Source organism: Limulus polyphemus, unplaced genomic scaffold, assembly GCF_000517525.1.
Source record: "Limulus polyphemus unplaced genomic scaffold, Limulus_polyphemus-2.1.2 Scaffold11353, whole genome shotgun sequence".
In the NCBI taxonomy this organism is placed as follows: Eukaryota; Metazoa; Arthropoda; class Merostomata; order Xiphosura; family Limulidae; genus Limulus; species Limulus polyphemus.
Genome location: NW_013676963.1, coordinates 480 through 9,365, shown reverse-complemented (window position 1 = coordinate 9,365; position 8,886 = coordinate 480). Strand labels below are relative to the sequence as shown.

Below are 8,886 nucleotides of genomic sequence, written 5' to 3'. Positions count from 1 at the left end.
ACAACCTCCACATCTTGTGTCCTTCGTCGATCATGAGGTTTATTGAGTGGCAGCTTCAGACAGCCCTCAAGACTGTTTGCATACATTTTTGCCATCAGTGGTGCCTACACCCCGATCCCGAGCTCTATCTCGGTGATGTTGTTCTTTGTGTAGTTCATGTGACAAAGTTCTTGGGCTTATCTTTGACCATAAGCTTACTTTCCTCCCTCACATAAAGCAGCTATGTGTCAAGTGTACAAGGGCACTGAACATCCTCCGTGTCCTCTCTTCCACCTCTTGGTGAGCAGATCAGTGTAATATGTCCCATGAACCTCCTGTTCACCTTCGACATTTGCAACATTCTCTACAGTATGCTACCAAGCTTCAATCCTCACCACAGCATCCCACCTGGGGTTGTCTTTCTTCCTCAGTGGACCATGCTCTTTCAGAATAGATGGTCTGCAATTCCTTCTTTTGCCCTTCATATCCAGGTGCAACTGGATGAATTGGGTCTGGCATTGGATGACATTGCTGTCTCCAATAATCAGGCCATTCCACCATGGCTTATTACCATCCCCAGATGTGACCTTTCCTTGAGTCATCTGAGGAAGGCAGATATTCCTGATTGGAAATATCGTCTTCTCTTTACTTTACTTCTCTTTACTTTCGAAGAATCCTTCTATTCCCGTTTACATGGATGGTTCGAAAATCAAGTGACTCTGTAGGCTCTGCCATAGTTTGCTGTGGCTCAGTAGTTGCTCGCACGATCCCCTCTACAGTTTCTGTGTTCACTGTCGAATTGTATACCATTTCTCTTGCCCTAGATCATGTAGAAGCTATGCAGTACACTGATTGTACTATTTACACTGACTCTCTTAGCTTTCTATTAGCCTCAAAATCGCTTAAAGGTAGTTCTCACCCTGTTCTCGTCGGTATTCAACAACGGCTGGCCCATTTTTCTCCATCTGTAATAAGTATCCGGTTTTTCTATATACCTGGCCATGTCAGTATTCGCGGGAACGCGATTGCTGACACCGCAGCTAAGTCAATCTGCTCTGGTGCCGTCACAGCCATGCCTATGCTCCTATATTGAAGGCTCGGCTTCGCGGCAGCTGGCAGCCGATTTGGAGTAAGCAACGTCATAACAAGCTTTACCAAGTCAAACCTTCTGTTGTTCTTTGGCCGTCTTGTTTCTGTAAGGATCGGAAGGAGGAAGTTGTCCTGACTAGACTACGCATTGGTCATAGTTTTTACTTATCGTTTTCTATTATCCGGGACTGATCCACCAATGTGTGGCCTTTGTGACACTCAAGTCGCAATAGCCCACATTTTATTGTTATGCCATCGTTACGACTCTGTGCGACGGCACTATTTTAGACACATGTTTTCTAAGGGTTTAGCCCTGACATCGGATGGTCTCATTGGCGATGGTGACACTGTCCAACTTGATTGTATTTTTAATTTTTTACAAGCCATTGGTTTTTTAAAATTCTATTTAAATCTTTTATCTGAATTTTGAACATTGTTTAGTTTAACTCGATTTAATTTTACATTTTATAAACATTTGACTTTTAAGGTTTTTACCGGTTGTTTGGCGCAGATAACCTAATTGCTTTGCGCCAAAAAAACAACTTTCCCCAACTTTTTGTTCCTCTATGTGTCTCTTGTATGTTGAACAAAATTTCAGTAATTTCTATGTGTTCACTTATTTGGATTAAAACAATTATAAATACCTTTTCTATATAATTAGCCCCCCCAGTGGCACAGCGGTATGTCTGCGGACTTACAACGCTAGAAACAGGGTTTGGATACCCGTGGTGGGCAGAGCACAGATAACCCATTGTGTAGCTTTGTGCATAAATTCAAACAAACATACAATTGTATAATTATGGTTTGTACATTATGGGTCATATGGCATCAAATTCACAAGATCAATTCTCCCAATTACTTTTTTTTTTGTATCGAAGCTAAAAACTTTAATTTTCTTTTATCTACCAAAAGTTAATTAGATACACTAAAAACAAAAGTTAGTTAATCCACTTGAAACAACCAACAAAGGTTAGTACAATTGGAGGAGTCACTGGAATGTTATAAATATGTTACTTCCTTTTTGATTTTAAATAATAAAAATAATTGCATATTTTATTTACAAATCCGTAATTTTCTCCAAGGAAAGATTACTTTTAAAGTAGTTTATTAATAGATATTTGTTGCATTTCTATGAGTCACTTAAATATGCCTTAATTTCCTAGTTGTTTAATATTTGGTTATTATTTAGACCTAACCCTTGCTTGCTTGCTTTCACTCTCTCGTAATTATAAACGTGCTGGAAGACATAACCCTTATCTGCCATAGTTCGAGTTGATCGAGTTAATATTTTTGTCACTACCTCGGTTATAACCTAGAATATATACAAAAATGTATATTTCTCTCAAAGAAACAAAAAAGACAGACCATATTTCTGACAGATAAATAATACATGAAAAATAAACGTGTATAAAGTTAACCATGAAAGTGATATACCATTTTATAAAAATAAAATGATATATATTTATTCAGGTATACATTTCCAAAGTTTGTGTGCACATGTCTACAGTTAATAAAAAAAATTCTAAACTTACAATAATCTTTACAGTTGTCATTTATAATGCATCTACTTGCTCGGCCATACTACTGAGTCATCATATTTCTGAAGTGTAGGTCATACCACAGTGGAGGGTGGTACAGATCTTTGTGCAAATTAGTATAAGCTGAAAGTTAATCTCCCCTTTAATATGTAAAAGGAATGAACACTAACGTTGGTTTGGCCTGTAAAAAAAAGTTCCTAAGACGAATATTCCTGCGGCTTATATAAAATCTGAGGTCAAAAGCTGGCCAAACAGCTGAACTGTGGGGAGTAATACAAAACATGTGGAAGAAAATCATGTAATTATACATTGATAAACTGTATGGATGTATACAAAAAAGTGTAATGTTCCATGTAAAAACAGGAATCACATGCAGAAAACTAGTATATTGTACAACTTCGTTTTTCTTTTGTAATTATTGTGGAAATGTTTTGTATCATTATACATGTGATAGATATAATTGTTATCATATTTTATAGTTAGATGAATAATGAATTTTATTTCTGTAAGGAAATTGAATTTTATATTGAAATTGAAGTCAGACCTCGAACTAAAGTGAACAAAACTTTCTTTGAAGACATTGAAAGTGAGGGATATAAATAAAAAGTAATAAAAAAAGTTTTCAGAGAGACCAGTGCTATTGGTATTGTAAAGGTTTATTTGTTCTTAACAACAAAGCTACACAATGGGCTATCAGTGCTCTACCCACCATCGCTGAGCCAACATGGGAGGTGGGGGTATATTGTAAAGGAATAGCATATATGTACTAGAAAGCACATTACATTATGACCCACCTTATGATTTGTGCCCATCTGTTGGATATTTGTATTGTGGGTTCAATTTTTGTTTCTTTTTTCATGAATGTACATTTAACTAAGTGATAAATATATATATATGTATATTGATAAACTGTTTTAGTGTAAAACAACTTTGCTACATGTATATTCTGCTAGATATTCCTATGAATGATAGCATGTTGGAAATAACTATGCAATTTGTGTTATTTCTACACAAGCAATTGCTGCTAGAAATGCTAATACCATTTGCCCTGGATATGTCTCAAGTACAGCTGGACAATTAAATTGATTAACTGATATAACAGATTACTTAAGAGTATCAATTACATCAATTGGTTAAAGTCACATAAGATATTCGATTAGAAGGAATATTGAAGTGTGTGCATGGACCTCTTTCATTAGGCACAATCATCTAGAATTGGTCCCCACTGAAAGGCATTGCAACAAGTTACTACAAATCAGGTGTAAAAATAGGACTACACCCGATACATTTTTTTTTAAATAGGTGGAAATGACCATGTCAATTGTAGATATAAAATGCCAAAATAGTGTTGTAGAAAATCCCATATCAACAGTAGGCACTGAGCAGGGACAGATGGGTTTAGCACTTTACATTCTCCTCAGGTTTGATGTGAATTTTTGATAAGTATTCCTTGTGAGGCAATGCCAGCCACTAGATGGGTTTTGATGACACTAAGCATAAGGAACATAAGGTGTAGTTCCTCATGTAACATTTGATCTAGTGAGTTTTTACTACCTCCTGTTTGTTTCTTTTTCATTGAAGAGCTTGCAAAGTATTGGAATGTGTACAAAAAACATTGTATACACATAAAAGTGCCATGAAACATATGAATGACATGGAGATGACTGAAAAACACAACAGGCAAAACTCACCACACTGGATACACTGGAGAATAGCAACAGGAAGGAGGTGAAAACCAGAGGCACAGGAAACTGCCCAATGATGTAAATAATGGGAGGCACATATGTCAGGTGTAGTCCACATCAGTCTATCAAATCTCCAAAAACACTAGTGGCATACTGAAAATTGGGAGAGGAGATGCAAAAACAAAAAAAGAATAAGGTCAGACTCAAACAAAGAAGAATATATGAAAGACGGATGAGTTGATTACTTTAATTAGTTAAGGTGGAAGTGGAAAAGTCTCAAGTGGAGGAAATCTGCCACAATAAAAATAGGCAACAGCACTTTCCACAAAAAGGAGCAACCCAAGCAACTCAGCATTGGACAGGTATCTAATCAGGCTATGTCAAAATGTTGGCTAAATTAAAAACTTTAGTTATCTGGAATTTATGATTATATCTATTTATAAAATGATTTCTAGTCTCCAATGCACTTAGACATCTGAATTTAAGTAATATTTGAAATGTTGTGTTGTATATATGAAACCAAACAAATATAATTATTTATATATTTTAAATATTTCTGTTGTGCAATAAAATACATACATTGATATAAATTAGAAATTGAATTAGTTATGGGAAAAGACAGTTGGTGTTGCATAGAAAAACAAATTAGGTGTGATTATTAAGAAATCTCAAAAATTTAACCAAGTTTTTGGTATAACTAGTACAAAAATATTCAACAGATTATAGCATTAAAACTTTAGGCTTTAGAAAGATGTTGCTTAGAGTACTATGTGCATTTTTTGTATTTTTATTACACAAAATACATAGATATACTAGAAAAACATATACTGCCTCACTGAAATAATACTCCTGTTCTAGCCAACAACTTGGCATTTTTCTTTACCTTCAAAGATATAATGAAATGTTAAGATAAATATATCAACATATTCCAAAATAGCTAACTCTAAGGCTCTCTTCAATTCAATATCACCATGTAAAAAATTCTTCATTTGAGTGCTTGTAATTAGTCCTCATGCTTTTCCAGGTCATAATACCACAAATTTCTATTCACAAAGACCCTCATTCACATATTCATCTTATCTGTTGTTACAATTCTTTGTTGTTGTTGCACTTATGTTCCTTATATTACTAATACAGACCTAGATACAGTAGTTCAACATAAATACTTTAAAGAGGTGGGCACAAGCTTATGGAGGGTGCCTGACATGTTTAATTGCCCCCCCCCCTATTGTCCAGTACCTAAAGCTTACTCGGGTAATGATTACCAATCCCAAAAGATTGCATGGGAGCATTTTGTGTTATTTACCATGTCTCAAATGAAGAACCTTTTGCTTAACCTTGAGCCTGTCCCATTAACAGTATTGGTGTATGTTCATGTTCCTTTGAGTTTTAATTTTATTGTTCACAGCTTGTCTAATTATTATTAATTTTTGACCAAAGAGCTACCTACACTGATCAGAATTTAAAATTGACCTGTAATTAACATAGCTAACTTACCACTATTACTTATAAGTTATAATAACTAGGTAGAACATACAGAAGTAGAACACAAGTTTATTTCCATACAAACACACAATTTGACAAGTATTGTTAATGAAATGCACCTATCTAGGGAGATTTTTTGTTTTTGACAACGTTTGGAGCTGCTAGTGCTACTGGTGTTCTAGTAGTAGTACAGCTGGTTACTCAGCACAGATTACCATCAGGTCGACCAAAAGATCTGTGCTAGCAGGTGAAAACGTCATCCAAAAAACTTCCTAGACAGATGTAGTCCATTCACAATGCCTTTCAAATTCAAATATACTTGTCTCTGTCTAAACTTTCTCTAATTTCTAAAGCAAAGACAGACTCTGACACAATACCGTTCTTATTTCACATATGATATAAAACATTCAAAAATAATAATCATTTACGTTGTATTATAGCTTATAAGGTTATATATTTCTGTCCCAAGACAGTAGTTTATGGGAACCTGATTTATATTTATGATATAAATTGTAAAAAGCTGCAATATATTACCCAAATGTAAAATAAACTCCAATCAAAGTTTAAACTCAATTAGATCTGGTAATACTAAAACAAAAGACAGTTAGGCTTATGGAAACGGAATATATTCATAGTGTAACAATAACAAATTTTATAATTAAAAAAAATGAAGAGTATTACAGTAATTTATGTATAATAATACTAAAGCTATACAAATATTAAAATTTCCACTACAATTTGTTCAAACAGAAAGTAAATATTCAAAATAATACTTTAGACACTTGTAAGCACGTGCCTGGGAAACCCGATTTTTTCGCCACCTATTGCCACAACAATTGAGTCAGTAAATAGTCATAGCTATTTAAAATGTTTTCACACTAAAAAAGCTGTGGCCTCCCAATGGCACAGTGGTATGTCTGCTGACTTACAACGATAGAAACCGGGTTTCAATACCCGTGGTAGGCAGAGCACAGATAGCCCTTTGTGTAGCTTTGTGCTTAACTTCAATAACAAACAAAAAAGCTGTACATTTGAAATATGATCACACCGGCAAATAGTGAATACAGAAATCGGCCAATAAAGGATTCAGTATACTTGTGTAGTATTTTCCATTGTAGTTGTACGGATTTCCCTCAGAGGCTTACTATCTGGAGGTCCAGAGAATATCGAACTACGGATTATTAGGGATGATAGGGGGTCACTAGAAATGTATAGTACTTAATGCTTTTCCATGGATTCATGGAGAAATTTGCCACCTAAATTTCTTTTATGAAAAATCAGCAAAATGCGGATCATGTTTACGATTCTCTCATCGTGAAGAAAGAGCCTCAACATGGATGGGTACAACGACAATCTTTATTAACAAGCAAAAACAGTCAAAATCACAATGCACTACGCCTAACAAAAGAAGGGCAAGGATTTGTGGTGGGTGTGTTGAAAAGGCAAAGAAAGAGTAGAGAAACCTTTAATAGATTTATCTTACCAGATCAGTATGCTACTTCTGCAAAGTACACTAAATATTCTAAAATAAAAATTAAAATATATTAGAAGTTAAACTACAATGCAAAGTACATAAACTAAAATGAAATTTACGTTAAGCCTGAATCGAGTAAATTTAAACCACAATCTGACCAAAAACTATAGGTTAATAAAAGTTTAACAGAAGCAAAAAAGTTATCGATGTTTAACAAAACTATAAATTATACAAAAAGTTTTAAAGTTAGCAACAGAAACTCAATAACATCAACAAACTGTGGTTTGACTCTACGTTACACAGATGACCTGAATACAAGAGTATGGCAGCCTCCAGCCATTATTCGATTCGCCGACAGGAAAGAAAACCGTCTTTCTCAATAACAAAACACCGCTAACTGCCAATTAGTGAATTTGCATTTGGTGTGCACCAGAGAAAAGAAAGCTGAATTGTTTACTTGAGCGACTTTTTACATCCAAACTGAACTGAAAGAAACTACAGTTCCTCCCTCACTGGCTCAGTGGTAAGTCAGAAGACTTATAATGTTAAAAAACGGACTTCGATACCCGTGGGGAGCACAGCACAGACAGTCCATTGTGTAGCCTTATGCATAAAAAAAAGAAAATACTGGAATTTTAATAAATATTCAATATTAACTGAGGGGGTAGTATCACACGGTACAATTCTGTGCAACATTTTTTTTTGTGAATGAAGATTTTAGTTATTTGTTCTATTGTGTACGCTTGTTTTTTGCATGACATTTCTAGAATATGCAGTGTTGTTGATAGTTAATACTTTTCTTTTGGAAATCAATATATTTGAATATTAAAAATTGTAATGGCCCAGCATGGCCAGGTGGTTAGGGCGTTGGACTCGCAATTTGAGGGTCGCAGGCACGAATCCCCGTCACACCAAAACATGCTCGCCCTTTCAGCCGTGGGAGGTTATAATGTGACGGTCAATCCCACTATTCGTTGGTAAAAGAGTAGTCCAAGGGTTGGCAGTGGGTGGTGATGACTAGCTGCCTTCCCTCTAGTCTTCACTGCTAAATTAGGAACGGCAAGCGCAGATAGCCCTCGTGTAGCTTTGCGCGAAATTCAAAACAAAACAAATCTCTCATAGACCAATATTTTTCATCAGCCAAGGTGAAAGTTCGAATTTTCAAACTGTCCTTGTGATCAAAAGGATGACATGTGGCTAGAAGAACAACTGCTACTCATATACGTTTTGTGCTGGCTACCTCGCACCAGGATAAAATGGATGGGTGTAGAGTTTCTTTCTATACATTTTCATTTGCTGGACTTAAATACATCATAAGTAGGGGGTGTAGCTCAGTGGTAGAGCGTTCGCTTTGCATGTGAAAGGCCCCGGGTTCGATCCCTGGCACCTCCACAGTTATTACTTTTTTCCAGTGGAGATAAGAAATAATGATATTTTGGTTAAAATTTTCAAGAAGCAAATTTTTAAGGGATGCAACAAGACTATCTCTTGTGAATTTGGCAGCTGAAGTATTTCGAACACTAATAAGATGTGGATAATTTTTAAATATTGAAAGTAAACATATTCCTTATAGAAAGAAAAGGGTAGCTGCAAGTAAAAAAAACAGGTTGGTTCACAAAGAATATAAGAGTTAATA

The 8,886-nt window shown here is 35.3% G+C and overlaps 1 non-coding gene across 1 annotated transcript; it reads left to right on the top strand.

Moving 5' to 3' along the window:
* Positions 1–8,570: 8,570 nt before the first annotated feature.
* Trnaa-ugc lies at positions 8,571–8,642 on the top strand. The gene has a single exon. It is a non-coding gene; the product is annotated as a tRNA-Ala (tRNA).
* The last annotated feature ends 244 nt before the right edge of the window (positions 8,643–8,886 follow it).